The 20974-nt window shown below is 41.3% G+C and overlaps 20 non-coding genes across 20 annotated transcripts; all 20 read right to left on the reverse strand.

The window, feature by feature from the left end:
• Positions 1-186: 186 nt before the first annotated feature.
• Positions 187-279, reverse strand: TRNAI-UAU (transfer RNA isoleucine (anticodon UAU)). The gene is given in 2 exon segments: positions 187-222; positions 242-279. It is a non-coding gene; the product is annotated as a tRNA-Ile (tRNA).
• A 1082-nt stretch (positions 280-1361) lies between these two features.
• Positions 1362-1434, reverse strand: TRNAR-CCU (transfer RNA arginine (anticodon CCU)). The gene has a single exon. It is a non-coding gene; the product is annotated as a tRNA-Arg (tRNA).
• Positions 1435-3027: 1593 nt separating this feature from the next.
• TRNAR-CCU (transfer RNA arginine (anticodon CCU)) lies at positions 3028-3100 on the reverse strand. Its single transcript has one exon. It is a non-coding gene; the product is annotated as a tRNA-Arg (tRNA).
• A 417-nt stretch (positions 3101-3517) lies between these two features.
• TRNAI-UAU (transfer RNA isoleucine (anticodon UAU)) lies at positions 3518-3610 on the reverse strand. Its single transcript is given in 2 exon segments — positions 3518-3553; positions 3573-3610. It is a non-coding gene; the product is annotated as a tRNA-Ile (tRNA).
• A 1077-nt stretch (positions 3611-4687) lies between these two features.
• On the reverse strand, positions 4688-4760 carry TRNAR-CCU (transfer RNA arginine (anticodon CCU)). Its single transcript has one exon. It is a non-coding gene; the product is annotated as a tRNA-Arg (tRNA).
• Positions 4761-5177: 417 nt separating this feature from the next.
• Positions 5178-5270, reverse strand: TRNAI-UAU (transfer RNA isoleucine (anticodon UAU)). Its single transcript is given in 2 exon segments — positions 5178-5213; positions 5233-5270. It is a non-coding gene; the product is annotated as a tRNA-Ile (tRNA).
• A 1084-nt stretch (positions 5271-6354) lies between these two features.
• TRNAR-CCU (transfer RNA arginine (anticodon CCU)) lies at positions 6355-6427 on the reverse strand. Its single transcript has one exon. It is a non-coding gene; the product is annotated as a tRNA-Arg (tRNA).
• A 417-nt stretch (positions 6428-6844) lies between these two features.
• On the reverse strand, positions 6845-6937 carry TRNAI-UAU (transfer RNA isoleucine (anticodon UAU)). Its single transcript is given in 2 exon segments — positions 6845-6880; positions 6900-6937. It is a non-coding gene; the product is annotated as a tRNA-Ile (tRNA).
• Positions 6938-8014: 1077 nt separating this feature from the next.
• On the reverse strand, positions 8015-8087 carry TRNAR-CCU (transfer RNA arginine (anticodon CCU)). The gene has a single exon. It is a non-coding gene; the product is annotated as a tRNA-Arg (tRNA).
• A 417-nt stretch (positions 8088-8504) lies between these two features.
• On the reverse strand, positions 8505-8597 carry TRNAI-UAU (transfer RNA isoleucine (anticodon UAU)). Its single transcript is given in 2 exon segments — positions 8505-8540; positions 8560-8597. It is a non-coding gene; the product is annotated as a tRNA-Ile (tRNA).
• Positions 8598-9681: 1084 nt separating this feature from the next.
• TRNAR-CCU (transfer RNA arginine (anticodon CCU)) lies at positions 9682-9754 on the reverse strand. The gene has a single exon. It is a non-coding gene; the product is annotated as a tRNA-Arg (tRNA).
• A 417-nt stretch (positions 9755-10171) lies between these two features.
• TRNAI-UAU (transfer RNA isoleucine (anticodon UAU)) lies at positions 10172-10264 on the reverse strand. The gene is given in 2 exon segments: positions 10172-10207; positions 10227-10264. It is a non-coding gene; the product is annotated as a tRNA-Ile (tRNA).
• Positions 10265-11346: 1082 nt separating this feature from the next.
• Positions 11347-11419, reverse strand: TRNAR-CCU (transfer RNA arginine (anticodon CCU)). The gene has a single exon. It is a non-coding gene; the product is annotated as a tRNA-Arg (tRNA).
• A 417-nt stretch (positions 11420-11836) lies between these two features.
• TRNAI-UAU (transfer RNA isoleucine (anticodon UAU)) lies at positions 11837-11929 on the reverse strand. The gene is given in 2 exon segments: positions 11837-11872; positions 11892-11929. It is a non-coding gene; the product is annotated as a tRNA-Ile (tRNA).
• A 1082-nt stretch (positions 11930-13011) lies between these two features.
• Positions 13012-13084, reverse strand: TRNAR-CCU (transfer RNA arginine (anticodon CCU)). Its single transcript has one exon. It is a non-coding gene; the product is annotated as a tRNA-Arg (tRNA).
• Positions 13085-14677: 1593 nt separating this feature from the next.
• Positions 14678-14750, reverse strand: TRNAR-CCU (transfer RNA arginine (anticodon CCU)). Its single transcript has one exon. It is a non-coding gene; the product is annotated as a tRNA-Arg (tRNA).
• A 417-nt stretch (positions 14751-15167) lies between these two features.
• On the reverse strand, positions 15168-15260 carry TRNAI-UAU (transfer RNA isoleucine (anticodon UAU)). Its single transcript is given in 2 exon segments — positions 15168-15203; positions 15223-15260. It is a non-coding gene; the product is annotated as a tRNA-Ile (tRNA).
• A 1084-nt stretch (positions 15261-16344) lies between these two features.
• TRNAR-CCU (transfer RNA arginine (anticodon CCU)) lies at positions 16345-16417 on the reverse strand. Its single transcript has one exon. It is a non-coding gene; the product is annotated as a tRNA-Arg (tRNA).
• Positions 16418-19335: 2918 nt separating this feature from the next.
• TRNAR-CCU (transfer RNA arginine (anticodon CCU)) lies at positions 19336-19408 on the reverse strand. The gene has a single exon. It is a non-coding gene; the product is annotated as a tRNA-Arg (tRNA).
• Positions 19409-19825: 417 nt separating this feature from the next.
• On the reverse strand, positions 19826-19918 carry TRNAI-UAU (transfer RNA isoleucine (anticodon UAU)). The gene is given in 2 exon segments: positions 19826-19861; positions 19881-19918. It is a non-coding gene; the product is annotated as a tRNA-Ile (tRNA).
• Between the last annotated feature and the right edge of the window lie 1056 nt (positions 19919-20974).

Genomic DNA, 20974 nt, shown 5'->3' on the forward strand with positions numbered 1-20974 from the left:
TCTGTTCTGGTCCACAATTTAAAGAATGTGGTCAGTGTAACAGAAAGACAGCTCATTCAAGCACCCTTGAGGAAAGAACCTTGAGTTTCTTTGGGCGCTTATTGCCCTGTTGTAAAGTTCTCAGGCCATAGGGTGCAAGTGCAGATTACATTTTCCATGAATAAAGGCAAAAAGCAAGAAACTGCATGCTCCAGGTGAGGCTCGAACTCACAACCTCGGCATTGCTCAACAGATACTGCCATATAAGTACCGCGCGCTGACCGATTGCGCCACTGGAGCACAGAAGCCATCACGGAAATCCATCACCCATGTCTCCTTGGTTTCAAATAGGCCTTCAAGTGATCCGAAACCTAAAATCGTGCTTATCCCAGACAAAAGAGAATATTTTTTCTCTCATAGCAAGAAATGGTAGCATATAAGTACTCCTAGAAAAAAAAAAACACCGCCAAATCCACTTGACTGGAGCTCAAGGACAGTATTTAAAAAATAAAAGTAGAACTTTTTTGAAAGAAAAAATGATATTGCAACTGCTATCGTGACGTGTTAGGGATATATTCATGCATGTTTGAAAAGTTACTAAATATCCACTGTAAAGCAAGAAGTGGCAGGTAATACCAAGTACCTTTGGATCAAGGTCCGTTTGTGGGTAAACCCAGATAAAACACAAGAGTTGTTAATACATTTGAAATGCCACTATCCAGCAACTGTGTTGAGCATTTTGATGCTCTATTTTTCAGAAAATCTGCCGATCCACGTCAGATTCTATTTCTGACTGCTTGCGGCAAGAAGACTTCTGAATGTGTCCCAAAGCAGTGGCTATCAGTGTGAATCTCAACAAATGCAACAACACCATGTCATATGAAGCAAAGGAAGCACACCTCTAAGGAGCGATTCTGATTGCTATTCGTATACATGTTGATACATCAGGAAAAACATTTCTGAAACTGGCACAAAAAGGACATAAAATGCCTTCCTGCAAATTAAGCTTACCAACGATACTTGTCAGGGTGGCTTTTTTGCTTGAAGATTTTAGGCCACCGGATTTGCATGCCACAATGGGATGTCTGGAGAATGTCGGAGAAAATGCAAAGCTCTTTCCTAATAAAAGCAGCGTTTCCTTTGTGGGGAGTTGAACATATTGTTTGGCAGAAACATTGCAGGAGATTTGGTTTTGGACAAGAGGACTTGTAGCCATCTTGCAGAAGTTTCCATTCAGTTGATAGCATGCTGCTGAACTAATCTGAGTTCTACTAGGAGAAGGCACGCATATTAATTAAGGCAACAGGAAAGGGAAGTCCTAAAGGTTTTATTCTAAAGCCTTGCTTTAGATGTGACTTGAAAGAGTCAAGCAAGATCTCAAACACCCCAGATGGGACTCGAACCCACAATCCCTGGCTTAGGAGGCCAGTGCCTTATCCATTAGGCCACTGGGGCTTTCGCTAGATGACAGCAAAGACTTTTTTTTTCTTTCAGAAGGCATCCGTTCTCTTACTTTACAAGGTAAGGGTGGCAAAATCTTTGTTTTTATTTTCCCTTGTAAACTTGCTACAGAATTGCAAGCGGTTTGAGCTACAAAGTCAGAAGAATGAGTTTTCTGAAAGAGAAAAGCCATGTCGCAGCTCTCCACACCTCTTTTCATCAAGTAGAAGGCGCACATTTTCTTTATCTGTTCTGGTCCACAATTTAAAGAATGTGGTCAGTGTAACAGAAAGACAGCTCATTCAAGCACCCTTGAGGAAAGAAACTTGAGTTTCTTTGGGCGCTTATTGCCCTGTTGTAAAGTTCTCAGGCCATAGGGTGCAAGTGCAGATTACATTTTCCATGAATAAAGGCAAAAAGCAAGAAACTGCATGCTCCAGGTGAAGCTCGAACTCACAACCTCGGCATTGCTCAACAGATACTGCCATATAAGTACCGCGCGCTGACCGATTGCGCCACTGGAGCACAGAAGCCATCAAGGAAATCCATCACCCATGTCTCCTTGGTTTCAAATAGGCCTTCAAGTGATCCGAAACCTAAAATCGTGCTTATCCCAGACAAAAGAGAATATTTTTTCTCTCATAGCAAGAAATGGTAGCATATAAGTACTCCTAGAAAAAAAAAAAACACCGCCAAATCCACTTGACTGGAGCTCAAGGACAGTATTTAAAAAATAAAAGTAGAACTTTTTTGAAAGAAAAAATGATATTGCAACTGCTATCGTGACGTGTTAGGGATATATTCATGCATGTTTGAAAAGTTACTAAATATCCACTGTAAAGCAAGAAGTGGCAGGTAATACCAAGTACCTTTGGATCAAGGTCCGTTTGTGGGTAAACCCAGATAAAACACAAGAGTTGTTAATACATTTGAAATGCCACTATCCAGCAACTGTGTTGAGCATTTTGATGCTCTATTTTTCAGAAAATCTGCCGATCCACGTCAGATTCTATTTCTGACTGCTTGCGGCAAGAAGACTTCTGAATGTGTCCCAAAGCAGTGGCTATCAGTGTGAATCTCAACAAATGCAACAACACCATGTCATATGAAGCAAAGGAAGCACACCTCTAAGGAGCGATTCTGATTGCTATTCGTATACATGTTGATACATCAGGAAAAACATTTCTGAAACTGGCACAACAAGGACATAAAATGCCTTCCTGCAAATTAAGCTTACCAACGATACTTGTCAGGGTGGCTTTTTTGCTTGAAGATTTTAGGCCACCGGATTTGCATGCCACAATGGGATGTCTGGAGAATGTCGGAGAAAATGCAAAGCTCTTTCCTAATAAAAGCAGCGTTTCCTTTGTGGGGAGTTGAACATATTGTTTGGCAGAAACATTGCAGGAGATTTGGTTTTGGACAAGAGGACTTGTAGCCATCTTGCAGAAGTTTCCATTCAGTTGATAGCATGCTGCTGAACTAATCTGAGTTCTACTAGGAGAAGGCACGCATATTAATTAAGGCAACAGGAAAGGGAAGTCCTAAAGGTTTTATTCTAAAGCCTTGCTTTAGATGTGACTTGAAAGAGTCAAGCAAGATCTCAAACACCCCAGATGGGACTCGAACCCACAGTCCCTGGCTTAGGAGGCCAGTGCCTTATCCATTAGGCCACTGGGGCTTTCGCTAGATGACAGCAAAGACTTTTTTTTTCTTTCAGAAGGCATCCGTTCTCTTACTTTACAAGGTAAGGGTGGCAAAATCTTTGTTTTTATTTTCCCTTGTAAACTTGCTACAGAATTGCAAGCGGTTTGAGCTACAAAGTCAGAAGAATGAGTTTTCTGAAAGAGAAAAGCCATGTCGCAGCTCTCCACACCTCTTTTCATCAAGTAGAAGGCGCACATTTTCTTTATCTGTTCTGGTCCACAATTTAAAGAATGTGGTCAGTGTAACAGAAAGACAGCTCATTCAAGCACCCTTGAGGAAAGAACCTTGAGTTTCTTTGGGCGCTTATTGCCCTGTTGTAAAGTTCTCAGGCCATAGGGTGCAAGTGCAGATTACATTTTCCATGAATAAAGGCAAAAAGCAAGAAACTGCATGCTCCAGGTGAGGCTCGAACTCACAACCTCGGCATTGCTCAACAGATACTGCCATATAAGTACCGCGCGCTGACCGATTGCGCCACTGGAGCACAGAAGCCATCACGGAAATCCATCACCCATGTCTCCTTGGTTTCAAATAGGCCTTCAAGTGATCTGAAACCTAAAATCGTGCTTATCCCAGACAAAAGAGAATATTTTTTCTCTCATAGCAAGAAATGGTAGCATATAAGTACTCCTAGAAAAAAAAAAAACACCGCCAAATCCACTTGACTGGAGCTCAAGGACAGTATTTAAAAAATAAAAGTAGAACTTTTTTGAAAGAAAAAATGATATTGCAACTGCTATCGTGACGTGTTAGGGATATATTCATGCATGTTTGAAAAGTTACTAAATATCCACTGTAAAGCAAGAAGTGGCAGGTAATACCAAGTACCTTTGGATCAAGGTCCGTTTGTGGGTAAACCCAGATAAAACACAAGAGTTGTTAATACATTTGAAATGCCACTATCCAGCAACTGTGTTGAGCATTTTGATGCTCTATTTTTCAGAAAATCTGCCGATCCACGTCAGATTCTATTTCTGACTGCTTGCGGCAAGAAGACTTCTGAATGTGTCCCAAAGCAGTGGCTATCAGTGTGAATCTCAACAAATGCAACAACACCATGTCATATGAAGCAAAGGAAGCACACCTCTAAGGAGCAATTCTGATTGCTATTCGTATACATGTTGATACATCAGGAAAAACATTTCTGAAACTGGCACAACAAGGACATAAAATGCCTTCCTGCAAATTAAGCTTACCAACGATACTTGTCAGGGTGGCATTTTTGCTTGAAGATTTTAGGCCACCGGATTTGCATGCCACAATGGGATGTCTGGAGAATGTCGGAGAAAATGCAAAGCTCTTTCCTAATAAAAGCAGCGTTTCCTTTGTGGGGAGTTGAACATATTGTTTGGCAGAAACATTGCAGGAGATTTGGTTTTGGACAAGAGGACTTGTAGCCATCTTGCAGAAGTTTCCATTCAGTTGATAGCATGCTGCTGAACTAATCTGAGTTCTACTAGGCATGCATATTAATTAAGGCAACAGGAAAGGGAAGTCCTAAAGGTTTTATTCTAAAGCCTTGCTTTAGATGTGACTTGAAAGAGTCAAGCAAGATCTCAAACACCCCAGATGGGACTCGAACCCACAGTCCCTGGCTTAGGAGGCCAGTGCCTTATCCATTAGGCCACTGGGGCTTTCGCTAGATGACAGCAAAGACTTTTTTTTTCTTTCAGAAGGCATCCGTTCTCTTACTTTACAAGGTAAGGGTGGCAAAATCTTTGTTTTTATTTTCCCTTGTAAACTTGCTACAGAATTGCAAGCGGTTTGAGCTACAAAGTCAGAAGAATGAGTTTTCTGAAAGAGAAAAGCCATGTCGCAGCTCTCCACACCTCTTTTCATCAAGTAGAAGGCGCACATTTTCTTTATCTGTTCTGGTCCACAATTTAAAGAATGTGGTCAGTGTAACAGAAAGACAGCTCATTCAAGCACCCTTGAGGAAAGAACCTTGAGTTTCTTTGGGCGCTTATTGCCCTGTTGTAAAGTTCTCAGGCCATAGGGTGCAAGTGCAGATTACATTTTCCATGAATAAAGGCAAAAAGCAAGAAACTGCATGCTCCAGGTGAGGCTCGAACTCACAACCTCGGCATTGCTCAACAGATACTGCCATATAAGTACCGCGCGCTGACCGATTGCGCCACTGGAGCACAGAAGCCTTCACGGAAATCCATCACCCATGTCTCCTTGGTTTCAAATAGGCCTTCAAGTGATCCGAAACCTAAAATCGTGCTTATCCCAGACAAAAGAGAATATTTTTTCTCTCATAGCAAGAAATGGTAGCATATAAGTACTCCTAGAAAAAAAAAAAAACACCGCCAAATCCACTTGACTGGAGCTCAAGGACAGTATTTAAAAAATAAAAGTAGAACTTTTTTGAAAGAAAAAATGATATTGCAACTGCTATCGTGACGTGTTAGGGATATATTCATGCATGTTTGAAAAGTTACTAAATATCCACTGTAAAGCAAGAAGTGGCAGGTAATACCAAGTACCTTTGGATCAAGGTCCGTTTGTGGGTAAACCCAGATAAAACACAAGAGTTGTTAATACATTTGAAATGCCACTATCCAGCAACTGTGTTGAGCATTTTGATGCTCTATTTTTCAGAAAATCTGCCGATCCACGTCAGATTCTATTTCTGACTGCTTGCGGCAAGAAGACTTCTGAATGTGTCCCAAAGCAGTGGCTATCAGTGTGAATCTCAACAAATGCAACAACACCATGTCATAAGAAGCAAAGGAAGCACACCTCTAAGGAGCGATTCTGATTGCTATTCGTATACATGTTGATACATCAGGAAAAACATTTCTGAAACTGGCACAACAAGGACATAAAATGCCTTCCTGCAAATTAAGCTTACCAACGATACTTGTCAGGGTGGCTTTTTTGCTTGAAGATTTTAGGCCACCGGATTTGCATGCCACAATGGGATGTCTGGAGAATGTCGGAGAAAATGCAAAGCTCTTTCCTAATAAAAGCAGCGTTTCCTTTGTGGGGAGTTGAACATATTGTTTGGCAGAAACATTGCAGGAGATTTGGTTTTGGACAAGAGGACTTGTAGCCATCTTGCAGAAGTTTCCATTCAGTTGATAGCATGCTGCTGAACTAATCTGAGTTCTACTAGGAGAAGGCACGCATATTAATTAAGGCAACAGGAAAGGGAAGTCCTAAAGGTTTTATTCTAAAGCCTTGCTTTAGATGTGACTTGAAAGAGTCAAGCAAGATCTCAAACACCCCAGATGGGACTCGAACCCACAGTCCCTGGCTTAGGAGGCCAGTGCCTTATCCATTAGGCCACTGGGGCTTTCGCTAGATGACAGCAAAGACTTTTTTTTTCTTTCAGAAGGCATCCGTTCTCTTACTTTACAAGGTAAGGGTGGCAAAATCTTTGTTTTTATTTTCCCTTGTAAACTTGCTACAGAATTGCAAGCGGTTTGAGCTACAAAGTCAGAAGAATGAGTTTTCTGAAAGAGAAAAGCCATGTCGCAGCTCTCCACACCTCTTTTCATCAAGTAGAAGGCGCACATTTTCTTTATCTGTTCTGGTCCACAATTTAAAGAATGTGGTCAGTGTAACAGAAAGACAGCTCATTCAAGCACCCTTGAGGAAAGAACCTTGAGTTTCTTTGGGCGCTTATTGCCCTGTTGTAAAGTTCTCAGGCCATAGGGTGCAAGTGCAGATTACATTTTCCATGAATAAAGGCAAAAAGCAAGAAACTGCATGCTCCAGGTGAGGCTCGAACTCACAACCTCGGCATTGCTCAACAGATACTGCCATATAAGTACCGCGCGCTGACCGATTGCGCCACTGGAGCACAGAAGCCATCACGGAAATCCATCACCCATGTCTCCTTGGTTTCAAATAGGCCTTCAAGTGATCTGAAACCTAAAATCGTGCTTATCCCAGACAAAAGAGAATATTTTTTCTCTCATAGCAAGAAATGGTAGCATATAAGTACTCCTAGAAAAAAAAAAAACACCGCCAAATCCACTTGACTGGAGCTCAAGGACAGTATTTAAAAAATAAAAGTAGAACTTTTTTGAAAGAAAAAATGATATTGCAACTGCTATCGTGACGTGTTAGGGATATATTCATGCATGTTTGAAAAGTTACTAAATATCCACTGTAAAGCAAGAAGTGGCAGGTAATACCAAGTACCTTTGGATCAAGGTCCGTTTGTGGGTAAACCCAGATAAAACACAAGAGTTGTTAATACATTTGAAATGCCACTATCCAGCAACTGTGTTGAGCATTTTGATGCTCTATTTTTCAGAAAATCTGCCGATCCACGTCAGATTCTATTTCTGACTGCTTGCGGCAAGAAGACTTCTGAATGTGTCCCAAAGCAGTGGCTATCAGTGTGAATCTCAACAAATGCAACAACACCATGTCATATGAAGCAAAGGAAGCACACCTCTAAGGAGCAATTCTGATTGCTATTCGTATACATGTTGATACATCAGGAAAAACATTTCTGAAACTGGCACAACAAGGACATAAAATGCCTTCCTGCAAATTAAGCTTACCAACGATACTTGTCAGGGTGGCATTTTTGCTTGAAGATTTTAGGCCACCGGATTTGCATGCCACAATGGGATGTCTGGAGAATGTCGGAGAAAATGCAAAGCTCTTTCCTAATAAAAGCAGCGTTTCCTTTGTGGGGAGTTGAACATATTGTTTGGCAGAAACATTGCAGGAGATTTGGTTTTGGACAAGAGGACTTGTAGCCATCTTGCAGAAGTTTCCATTCAGTTGATAGCATGCTGCTGAACTAATCTGAGTTCTACTAGGCATGCATATTAATTAAGGCAACAGGAAAGGGAAGTCCTAAAGGTTTTATTCTAAAGCCTTGCTTTAGATGTGACTTGAAAGAGTCAAGCAAGATCTCAAACACCCCAGATGGGACTCGAACCCACAGTCCCTGGCTTAGGAGGCCAGTGCCTTATCCATTAGGCCACTGGGGCTTTCGCTAGATGACAGCAAAGACTTTTTTTTTCTTTCAGAAGGCATCCGTTCTCTTACTTTACAAGGTAAGGGTGGCAAAATCTTTGTTTTTATTTTCCCTTGTAAACTTGCTACAGAATTGCAAGCGGTTTGAGCTACAAAGTCAGAAGAATGAGTTTTCTGAAAGAGAAAAGCCATGTCGCAGCTCTCCACACCTCTTTTCATCAAGTAGAAGGCGCACATTTTCTTTATCTGTTCTGGTCCACAATTTAAAGAATGTGGTCAGTGTAACAGAAAGACAGCTCATTCAAGCACCCTTGAGGAAAGAACCTTGAGTTTCTTTGGGCGCTTATTGCCCTGTTGTAAAGTTCTCAGGCCATAGGGTGCAAGTGCAGATTACATTTTCCATGAATAAAGGCAAAAAGCAAGAAACTGCATGCTCCAGGTGAGGCTCGAACTCACAACCTCGGCATTGCTCAACAGATACTGCCATATAAGTACCGCGCGCTGACCGATTGCGCCACTGGAGCACAGAAGCCTTCACGGAAATCCATCACCCATGTCTCCTTGGTTTCAAATAGGCCTTCAAGTGATCCGAAACCTAAAATCGTGCTTATCCCAGACAAAAGAGAATATTTTTTCTCTCATAGCAAGAAATGGTAGCATATAAGTACTCCTAGAAAAAAAAAAAAACACCGCCAAATCCACTTGACTGGAGCTCAAGGACAGTATTTAAAAAATAAAAGTAGAACTTTTTTGAAAGAAAAAATGATATTGCAACTGCTATCGTGACGTGTTAGGGATATATTCATGCATGTTTGAAAAGTTACTAAATATCCACTGTAAAGCAAGAAGTGGCAGGTAATACCAAGTACCTTTGGATCAAGGTCCGTTTGTGGGTAAACCCAGATAAAACACAAGAGTTGTTAATACATTTGAAATGCCACTATCCAGCAACTGTGTTGAGCATTTTGATGCTCTATTTTTCAGAAAATCTGCCGATCCACGTCAGATTCTATTTCTGACTGCTTGCGGCAAGAAGACTTCTGAATGTGTCCCAAAGCAGTGGCTATCAGTGTGAATCTCAACAAATGCAACAACACCATGTCATAAGAAGCAAAGGAAGCACACCTCTAAGGAGCGATTCTGATTGCTATTCGTATACATGTTGATACATCAGGAAAAACATTTCTGAAACTGGCACAACAAGGACATAAAATGCCTTCCTGCAAATTAAGCTTACCAACGATACTTGTCAGGGTGGCTTTTTTGCTTGAAGATTTTAGGCCACCGGATTTGCATGCCACAATGGGATGTCTGGAGAATGTCGGAGAAAATGCAAAGCTCTTTCCTAATAAAAGCAGCGTTTCCTTTGTGGGGAGTTGAACATATTGTTTGGCAGAAACATTGCAGGAGATTTGGTTTTGGACAAGAGGACTTGTAGCCATCTTGCAGAAGTTTCCATTCAGTTGATAGCATGCTGCTGAACTAATCTGAGTTCTACTAGGAGAAGGCACGCATATTAATTAAGGCAACAGGAAAGGGAACTCCTAAAGGTTTTATTCTAAAGCCTTGCTTTAGATGTGACTTGAAAGAGTCAAGCAAGATCTCAAACACCCCAGATGGGACTCGAACCCACAATCCCTGGCTTAGGAGGCCAGTGCCTTATCCATTAGGCCACTGGGGCTTTCGCTAGATGACAGCAAAGACTTTTTTTTTCTTTCAGAAGGCATCCGTTCTCTTACTTTACAAGGTAAGGGTGGCAAAATTTTTGTTTTTATTTTCCCTTGTAAACTTGCTACAGAATTGCAAGCGGTTTGAGCTACAAAGTCAGAAGAATGAGTTTTCTGAAAGAGAAAAGCCATGTCGCAGCTCTCCACACCTCTTTTCATCAAGTAGAAGGCGCACATTTTCTTTATCTGTTCTGGTCCACAATTTAAAGAATGTGGTCAGTGTAACAGAAAGACAGCTCATTCAAGCACCCTTGAGGAAAGAACCTTGAGTTTCTTTGGGCGCTTATTGCCCTGTTGTAAAGTTCTCAGGCCATAGGGTGCAAGTGCAGATTACATTTTCCATGAATAAAGGCAAAAAGCAAGAAACTGCATGCTCCAGGTGAGGCTCGAACTCACAACCTCGGCATTGCTCAACAGATACTGCCATATAAGTACCGCGCGCTGACCGATTGCGCCACTGGAGCACAGAAGCCATCACGGAAATCCAGCACCCATGTCTCCTTGGTTTCAAATAGGCCTTCAAGTGATCCGAAACCTAAAATCGTGCTTATCCCAGACAAAAGAGAATATTTTTTCTCTCATAGCAAGAAATGGTAGCATATAAGTACTCCTAGAAAAAAAAAAACACCGCCAAATCCACTTGACTGGAGCTCAAGGACAGTATTTAAAAAATAAAAGTAGAACTTTTTTGAAAGAAAAAATGATATTGCAACTGCTATCGTGACGTGTTAGGGATATATTCATGCATGTTTGAAAAGTTACTAAATATCCACTGTAAAGCAAGAAGTGGCAGGTAATACCAAGTACCTTTGGATCAAGGTCCGTTTGTGGGTAAACCCAGATAAAACACAAGAGTTGTTAATACATTTGAAATGCCACTATCCAGCAACTGTGTTGAGCATTTTGATGCTCTATTTTTCAGAAAATCTGCCGATCCACGTCAGATTCTATTTCTGACTGCTTGCGGCAAGAAGACTTCTGAATGTGTCCCAAAGCAGTGGCTATCAGTGTGAATCTCAACAAATGCAACAACACCATGTCATATGAAGCAAAGGAAGCACACCTCTAAGGAGCGATTCTGATTGCTATTCGTATACATGTTGATACATCAGGAAAAACATTTCTGAAACTGGCACAACAAGGACATAAAATGCCTTCCTGCAAATTAAGCTTACCAACGATACTTGTCAGGGTGGCTTTTTTGCTTGAAGATTTTAGGCCACCGGATTTGCATGCCACAATGGGATGTCTGGAGAATGTCGGAGAAAATGCAAAGCTCTTTCCTAATAAAAGCAGCGTTTCCTTTGTGGGGAGTTGAACATATTGTTTGGCAGAAACATTGCAGGAGATTTGGTTTTGGACAAGAGGACTTGTAGCCATCTTGCAGAAGTTTCCATTCAGTTGATAGCATGCTGCTGAACTAATCTGAGTTCTACTAGGAGAAGGCATGCATATTAATTAAGGCAACAGGAAAGGGAAGTCCTAAAGGTTTTATTCTAAAGCCTTGCTTTAGATGTGACTTGAAAGAGTCAAGCAAGATCTCAAACACCCCAGATGGGACTCGAACCCACAGTCCCTGGCTTAGGAGGCCAGTGCCTTATCCATTAGGCCACTGGGGCTTTCGCTAGATGACAGCAAAGACTTTTTTTTTCTTTCAGAAGGCATCCGTTCTCTTACTTTACAAGGTAAGGGTGGCAAAATCTTTGTTTTTATTTTCCCTTGTAAACTTGCTACAGAATTGCAAGCGGTTTGAGCTACAAAGTCAGAAGAATGAGTTTTCTGAAAGAGAAAAGCCATGTCGCAGCTCTCCACACCTCTTTTCATCAAGTAGAAGGCGCACATTTTCTTTATCTGTTCTGGTCCACAATTTAAAGAATGTGGTCAGTGTAACAGAAAGACAGCTCATTCAAGCACCCTTGAGGAAAGAACCTTGAGTTTCTTTGGGCGCTTATTGCCCTGTTGTAAAGTTCTCAGGCCATAGGGTGCAAGTGCAGATTACATTTTCCATGAATAAAGGCAAAAAGCAAGAAACTGCATGCTCCAGGTGAGGCTCGAACTCACAACCTCGGCATTGCTCAACAGATACTGCCATATAAGTACCGCGCGCTGACCGATTGCGCCACTGGAGCACAGAAGCCATCACGGAAATCCATCACCCATGTCTCCTTGGTTTCAAATAGGCCTTCAAGTGATCCGAAACCTAAAATCGTGCTTATCCCAGACAAAAGAGAATATTTTTTCTCTCATAGCAAGAAATGGTAGCATATAAGTACTCCTAGAAAAAAAAAAACACCGCCAAATCCACTTGACTGGAGCTCAAGGACAGTATTTAAAAAATAAAAGTAGAACTTTTTTGAAAGAAAAAATGATATTGCAACTGCTATCGTGACGTGTTAGGGATATATTCATGCATGTTTGAAAAGTTACTAAATATCCACTGTAAAGCAAGAAGTGGCAGGTAATACCAAGTACCTTTGGATCAAGGTCCGTTTGTGGGTAAACCCAGATAAAACACAAGAGTTGTTAATACATTTGAAATGCCACTATCCAGCAACTGTGTTGAGCATTTTGATGCTCTATTTTTCAGAAAATCTGCCGATCCACGTCAGATTCTATTTCTGACTGCTTGCGGCAAGAAGACTTCTGAATGTGTCCCAAAGCAGTGGCTATCAGTGTGAATCTCAACAAATGCAACAACACCATGTCATATGAAGCAAAGGAAGCACACCTCTAAGGAGCGATTCTGATTGCTATTCGTATACATGTTGATACATCAGGAAAAACATTTCTGAAACTGGCACAAAAAGGACATAAAATGCCTTCCTGCAAATTAAGCTTACCAACGATACTTGTCAGGGTGGCTTTTTTGCTTGAAGATTTTAGGCCACCGGATTTGCATGCCACAATGGGATGTCTGGAGAATGTCGGAGAAAATGCAAAGCTCTTTCCTAATAAAAGCAGCGTTTCCTTTGTGGGGAGTTGAACATATTGTTTGGCAGAAACATTGCAGGAGATTTGGTTTTGGACAAGAGGACTTGTAGCCATCTTGCAGAAGTTTCCATTCAGTTGATAGCATGCTGCTGAACTAATCTGAGTTCTACTAGGAGAAGGCACGCATATTAATTAAGGCAACAGGAAAGGGAAGTCCTAAAGGTTTTATTCTAAAGCCTTGCTTTAGATGTGACTTGAAAGAGTCAAGCAAGATCTCAAACACCCCAGATGGGACTCGAACCCACAATCCCTGGCTTAGGAGGCCAGTGCCTTATCCATTAGGCCACTGGGGCTTTCGCTAGATGACAGCAAAGACTTTTTTTTTCTTTCAGAAGGCATCCGTTCTCTTACTTTACAAGGTAAGGGTGGCAAAATCTTTGTTTTTATTTTCCCTTGTAAACTTGCTACAGAATTGCAAGCGGTTTGAGCTACAAAGTCAGAAGAATGAGTTTTCTGAAAGAGAAAAGCCATGTCGCAGCTCTCCACACCTCTTTTCATCAAGTAGAAGGCGCACATTTTCTTTATCTGTTCTGGTCCACAATTTAAAGAATGTGGTCAGTGTAACAGAAAGACAGCTCATTCAAGCACCCTTGAGGAAAGAAACTTGAGTTTCTTTGGGCGCTTATTGCCCTGTTGTAAAGTTCTCAGGCCATAGGGTGCAAGTGCAGATTACATTTTCCATGAATAAAGGCAAAAAGCAAGAAACTGCATGCTCCAGGTGAAGCTCGAACTCACAACCTCGGCATTGCTCAACAGATACTGCCATATAAGTACCGTGCGCTGACCGATTGCGCCACTGGAGCACAGAAGCCATCAAGGAAATCCATCACCCATGTCTCCTTGGTTTCAAATAGGCCTTCAAGTGATCCGAAACCTAAAATCGTGCTTATCCCAGACAAAAGAGAATATTTTTTCTCTCATAGCAAGAAATGGTAGCATATAAGTACTCCTAGAAAAAAAAAAAACACCGCCAAATCCACTTGACTGGAGCTCAAGGACAGTATTTAAAAAATAAAAGTAGAACTTTTTTGAAAGAAAAAATGATATTGCAACTGCTATCGTGACGTGTTAGGGATATATTCATGCATGTTTGAAAAGTTACTAAATATCCACTGTAAAGCAAGAAGTGGCAGGTAATACCAAGTACCTTTGGATCAAGGTCCGTTTGTGGGTAAACCCAGATAAAACACAAGAGTTGTTAATACATTTGAAATGCCACTATCCAGCAACTGTGTTGAGCATTTTGATGCTCTATTTTTCAGAAAATCTGCCGATCCACGTCAGATTCTATTTCTGACTGCTTGCGGCAAGAAGACTTCTGAATGTGTCCCAAAGCAGTGGCTATCAGTGTGAATCTCAACAAATGCAACAACACCATGTCATATGAAGCAAAGGAAGCACACCTCTAAGGAGCGATTCTGATTGCTATTCGTATACATGTTGATACATCAGGAAAAACATTTCTGAAACTGGCACAACAAGGACATAAAATGCCTTCCTGCAAATTAAGCTTACCAACGATACTTGTCAGGGTGGCTTTTTTGCTTGAAGATTTTAGGCCACCGGATTTGCATGCCACAATGGGATGTCTGGAGAATGTCGGAGAAAATGCAAAGCTCTTTCCTAATAAAAGCAGCGTTTCCTTTGTGGGGAGTTGAACATATTGTTTGGCAGAAACATTGCAGGAGATTTGGTTTTGGACAAGAGGACTTGTAGCCATCTTGCAGAAGTTTCCATTCAGTTGATAGCATGCTGCTGAACTAATCTGAGTTCTACTAGGAGAAGGCACGCATATTAATTAAGGCAACAGGAAAGGGAAGTCCTAAAGGTTTTATTCTAAAGCCTTGCTTTAGATGTGACTTGAAAGAGTCAAGCAAGATCTCAAACACCCCAGATGGGACTCGAACCCACAGTCCCTGGCTTAGGAGGCCAGTGCCTTATCCATTAGGCCACTGGGGCTTTCGCTAGATGACAGCAAAGACTTTTTTTTTCTTTCAGAAGGCATCCGTTCTCTTACTTTACAAGGTAAGGGTGGCAAAATCTTTGTTTTTATTTTCCCTTGTAAACTTGCTACAGAATTGCAAGCGGTTTGAGCTACAAAGTCAGAAGAATGAGTTTTCTGAAAGAGAAAAGCCATGTCGCAGCTCTCCACACCTCTTTTCATCAAGTAGAAGGCGCACATTTTCTTTATCTGTTCTGGTCCACAATTTAAAGAATGTGGTCAGTGTAACAGAAAGACAGCTCATTCAAGCACCCTTGAGGAAAGAACCTTGAGTTTCTTTGGGCGCTTATTGCCCTGTTGTAAAGTTCTCAGGCCATAGGGTGCAAGTGCAGATTACATTTTCCATGAATAAAGGCAAAAAGCAAGAAACTGCATGCTCCAGGTGAGGCTCGAACTCACAACCTCGGCATTGCTCAACAGATACTGCCATATAAGTACCGCGCGCTGACCGATTGCGCCACTGGAGCACAGAAGCAATCACGGAAATCCATCACCCATGTCTCCTTGGTTTCAAATAGGCCTTCAAGTGATCCGAAACCTAAAATCGTGCTTATCCCAGACAAAAGAGAATATTTTTTCTCTCATAGCAAGAAATGGTAGCATATAAGTACTCCTAGAAAAAAAAAAAAACACCGCCAAATCCACTTGACTGGAGCTCAAGGACAGTATTTAAAAAATAAAAGTAGAACTTTTTTGAAAGAAAAAATGATATTGCAACTGCTATCGTGACGTGTTAGGGATATATTCATGCATGTTTGAAAAGTTACTAAATATCCACTGTAAAGCAAGAAGTGGCAGGTAATACCAAGTACCTTTGGATCAAGGTCCGTTTGTGGGTAAACCCAGATAAAACACAAGAGTTGTTAATACATTTGAAATGCCACTATCCAGCAACTGTGTTGAGCATTTTGATGCTCTATTTTTCAGAAAATCTGCCGATCCACGTCAGATTCTATTTCTGACTGCTTGCGGCAAGAAGACTTCTGAATGTGTCCCAAAGCAGTGGCTATCAGTGTGAATCTCAACAAATGCAACAACACCATGTCATATGAAGCAAAGGAAGCACACCTCTAAGGAGCGATTCTGATTGCTATTCGTATACATGTTGATACATCAGGAAAAACATTTCTGAAACTGGCACAAAAAGGACATAAAATGCCTTCCTGCAAATTAAGCTTACCAACGATACTTGTCAGGGTGGCTTTTTTGCTTGAAGATTTTAGGCCACCGGATTTGCATGCCACAATGGGATGTCTGGAGAATGTCGGAGAAAATGCAAAGCTCTTTCCTAATAAAAGCAGCGTTTCCTTTGTGGGGAGTTGAACATATTGTTTGGCAGAAACATTGCAGGAGATTTGGTTTTGGACAAGAGGACTTGTAGCCATCTTGCAGAAGTTTCCATTCAGTTGATAGCATGCTGCTGAACTAATCTGAGTTCTACTAGGAGAAGGCACGCATATTAATTAAGGCAACAGGAAAGGGAAGTCCTAAAGGTTTTATTCTAAAGCCTTGCTTTAGATGTGACTTGAAAGAGTCAAGCAAGATCTCAAACACCCCAGATGGGACTCGAACCCACAATCCCTGGCTTAGGAGGCCAGTGCCTTATCCATTAGGCCACTGGGGCTTTCGCTAGATGACAGCAAAGACTTTTTTTTTCTTTCAGAAGGCATCCGTTCTCTTACTTTACAAGGTAAGGGTGGCAAAATCTTTGTTTTTATTTTCCCTTGTAAACTTGCTACAGAATTGCAAGCGGTTTGAGCTACAAAGTCAGAAGAATGAGTTTTCTGAAAGAGAAAAGCCATGTCGCAGCTCTCCACACCTCTTTTCATCAAGTAGAAGGCGCACATTTTCTTTATCTGTTCTGGTCCACAATTTAAAGAATGTGGTCAGTGTAACAGAAAGACAGCTCATTCAAGCACCCTTGAGGAAAGAAACTTGAGTTTCTTTGGGCGCTTATTGCCCTGTTGTAAAGTTCTCAGGCCATAGGGTGCAAGTGCAGATTACATTTTCCATGAATAAAGGCAAAAAGCAAGAAACTGCATGCTCCAGGTGAAGCTCGAACTCACAACCTCGGCATTGCTCAACAGATACTGCCATATAAGTACCGTGCGCTGACCGATTGCACCACTGGAGCACAGAAGCCATCAAGGAAATCCATCACCCATGTCTCCTTGGTTTCAAATAGGCCTTCAAGTGATCCGAAACCTAAAATCGTGCTTATCCCAGACAAAAGAGAATATTTTTTCTCTCATAGCAAGAAATGGTAGCATATAAGTACTCCTAGAAAAAAAAAAAACACCGCCAAATCCACTTGACTGGAGCTCAAGGACAGTATTTAAAAAATAAAAGTAGAACTTTTTTGAAAGAAAAAATGATATTGCAACTGCTATCGTGACGTGTTAGGGATATATTCATGCATGTTTGAAAAGTTACTAAATATCCACTGTAAAGCAAGAAGTGGCAGGTAATACCAAGTACCTTTGGATCAAGGTCCGTTTGTGGGTAAACCCAGATAAAACACAAGAGTTGTTAATACATTTGAAATGCCACTATCCAGCAACTGTGTTGAGCATTTTGATGCTCTATTTTTCAGAAAATCTGCCGATCCACGTCAGATTCTATTTCTGACTGCTTGCGGCAAGAAGACTTCTGAATGTGTCCCAAAGCAGTGGCTATCAGTGTGAATCTCAACAAATGCAACAACACCATGTCATATGAAGCAAAGGAAGCACACCTCTAAGGAGCGATTCTGATTGCTATTCGTATACATGTTGATACATCAGGAAAAACATTTCTGAAACTGGCACAACAAGGACATAAAATGCCTTCCTGCAAATTAAGCTTACCAACGATACTTGTCAGGGTGGCTTTTTTGCTTGAAGATTTTAGGCCACCGGATTTGCATGCCACAATGGGATGTCTGGAGAATGTCGGAGAAAATGCAAAGCTCTTTCCTAATAAAAGCAGCGTTTCCTTTGTGGGGAGTTGAACATATTGTTTGGCAGAAACATTGCAGGAGATTTGGTTTTGGACAAGAGGACTTGTAGCCATCTTGCAGAAGTTTCCATTCAGTTGATAGCATGCTACAAAGTCAGAAGAATGAGTTTTCTGAAAGAGAAAAGCCATGTCGCAGCTCTCCACACCTCTTTTCATCAAGTAGAAGGCTCACATTTTCTTTATCTGTTCTGGTCCACAATTTAAAGAATGTGGTCAGTGTAACAGAAAGACAGCTCATTCAAGCACCCTTGAGGAAAGAAACTTGAGTTTCTTTGGGCGCTTATTGCCCTGTTGTAAAGTTCTCAGGCCATAGGGTGCAAGTGCAGATTACATTTTCCATGAATAAAGGCAAAAAGCAAGAAACTGCATGCTCCAGGTGAAGCTCGAACTCACAACCTCGGCATTGCTCAACAGATACTGCCATATAAGTACCGTGCGCTGACCGATTGCGCCACTGGAGCACAGAAGCCATCAAGGAAATCCATCACCCATGTCTCCTTGGTTTCAAATAGGCCTTCAAGTGATCCGAAACCTAAAATCGTGCTTATCCCAGACAAAAGAGAATATTTTTTCTCTCATAGCAAGAAATGGTAGCATATAAGTACTCCTAGAAAAAAAAAAAACACCGCCAAATCCACTTGACTGGAGCTCAAGGACAGTATTTAAAAAATAAAAGTAGAACTTTTTTGAAAGAAAAAATGATATTGCAACTGCTATCGTGACGTGTTAGGGATATATTCATGCATGTTTGAAAAGTTACTAAATATCCACTGTAAAGCAAGAAGTGGCAGGTAATACCAAGTACCTTTGGATCAAGGTCCGTTTGTGGGTAAACCCAGATAAAACACAAGAGTTGTTAATACATTTGAAATGCCACTATCCAGCAACTGTGTTGAGCATTTTGATGCTCTATTTTTCAGAAAATCTGCCGATCCACGTCAGATTCTATTTCTGACTGCTTGCGGCAAGAAGACTTCTGAATGTGTCCCAAAGCAGTGGCTATCAGTGTGAATCTCAACAAATGCAACAACACCATGTCATATGAAGCAAAGGAAGCACACCTCTAAGGAGCGATTCTGATTGCTATTCGTATACATGTTGATACATCAGGAAAAAACATTTCTGAAACTGGCACAACAAGGACATAAAATGCCTTCCTGCAAATTAAGCTTACCAACGATACTTGTCAGGGTGGCTTTTTTGCTTGAAGATTTTAGGCCACCGGATTTGCATGCCACAATGGGATGTCTGGAGAATGTCGGAGAAAATGCAAAGCTCTTTCCTAATAAAAGCAGCGTTTCCTTTGTGGGGAGTTGAACATATTGTTTGGCAGAAACATTGCAGGAGATTTGGTTTTGGACAAGAGGACTTGTAGCCATCTTGCAGAAGTTTCCATTCAGTTGATAGCATGCTGCTGAACTAATCTGAGTTCTACTAGGAGAAGGCATGCATATTAATTAAGGCAACAGGAAAGGGAAGTCCTAAAGGTTTTATTCTAAAGCCTTGCTTTAGATGTGACTTGAAAGAGTCAAGCAAGATCTCAAACACCCCAGATGGGACTCGAACCCACAGTCCCTGGCTTAGGAGGCCAGTGCCTTATCCATTAGGCCACTGGGGCTTTCGCTAGATGACAGCAAAGACTTTTTTTTTCTTTCAGAAGGCATCCGTTCTCTTACTTTACAAGGTAAGGGTGGCAAAATCTTTGTTTTTATTTTCCCTTGTAAACTTGCTACAGAATTGCAAGCGGTTTGAGCTACAAAGTCAGAAGAATGAGTTTTCTGAAAGAGAAAAGCCATGTCGCAGCTCTCCACACCTCTTTTCATCAAGTAGAAGGCGCACATTTTCTTTATCTGTTCTGGTCCACAATTTAAAGAATGTGGTCAGTGTAACAGAAAGACAGCTCATTCAAGCACCCTTGAGGAAAGAACCTTGAGTTTCTTTGGGCGCTTATTGCCCTGTTGTAAAGTTCTCAGGCCATAGGGTGCAAGTGCAGATTACATTTTCCATGAATAAAGGCAAAAAGCAAGAAACTGCATGCTCCAGGTGAGGCTCGAACTCACAACCTCGGCATTGCTCAACAGATACTGCCATATAAGTACCGCGCGCTGACCGATTGCGCCACTGGAGCACAGAAGCCATCACGGAAATCCATCACCCATGTCTCCTTGGTTTCAAATAGGCCTTCAAGTGATCCGAAACCTAAAATCGTGCTTATCCCAGACAAAAGAGAATATTTTTTCTCTCATAGCAAGAAATGGTAGCATATAAGTACTCCTAGAAAAAAAAAAAAACACCGCCAAATCCACTTGACTGGAGCTCAAGGACAGTATTTAAAAAATAAAAGTAGAACTTTTTTGAAAGAAAAAATGATATTGCAACTGCTATCGTGACGTGTTAGGGATATATTCATGCATGTTTGAAAAGTTACTAAATATCCACTGTAAAGCAAGAAGTGGCAGGTAATACCAAGTACCTTTGGATCAAGGTCCGTTTGTGGGTAAACCCAGATAAAACACAAGAGTTGTTAATACATTTGAAATGCCACTATCCAGCAACTGTGTTGAGCATTTTGATGCTCTATTTTTCAGAAAATCTGCCGATCCACGTCAGATTCTATTTCTGACTGCTTGCGGCAAGAAGACTTCTGAATGTGTCCCAAAGCAGTGGCTATCAGTGTGAATCTCAACAAATGCAACAACACCATGTCATATGAAGCAAAGGAAGCACACCTCTAAGGAGCGATTCTGATTGCTATTCGTATACATGTTGATACATCAGGAAAAACATTTCTGAAACTGGCACAACAAGGACATAAAATGCCTTCCTGCAAATTAAGCTTACCAACGATACTTGTCAGGGTGGCTTTTTTGCTTGAAGATTTTAGGCCACCGGATTTGCATGCCACAATGGGATGTCTGGAGAATGTCGGAGAAAATGCAAAGCTCTTTCCTAATAAAAGCAGCGTTTCCTTTGTGGGGAGTTGAACATATTGTTTGGCAGAAACATTGCAGGAGATTTGGTTTTGGACAAGAGGACTTGTAGCCATCTTGCAGAAGTTTCCATTCAGTTGATAGCATGCTGCTGAACTAATCTGAGTTCTACTAGGAGAAGGCACGCATATTAATTAAGGCAACAGGAAAGGGAAGTCCTAAAGGTTTTATTCTAAAGCCTTGCTTTAGATGTG

The sequence above is a fragment of the Lithobates pipiens genome, unplaced genomic scaffold, assembly GCF_037356315.1.
Source record: "Lithobates pipiens isolate NorthernLeopardFrog02 unplaced genomic scaffold, aLitPip1_a1.2 Scaffold_8, whole genome shotgun sequence".
NCBI classification, from domain to species: domain Eukaryota; kingdom Metazoa; phylum Chordata; class Amphibia; order Anura; family Ranidae; genus Lithobates; species Lithobates pipiens.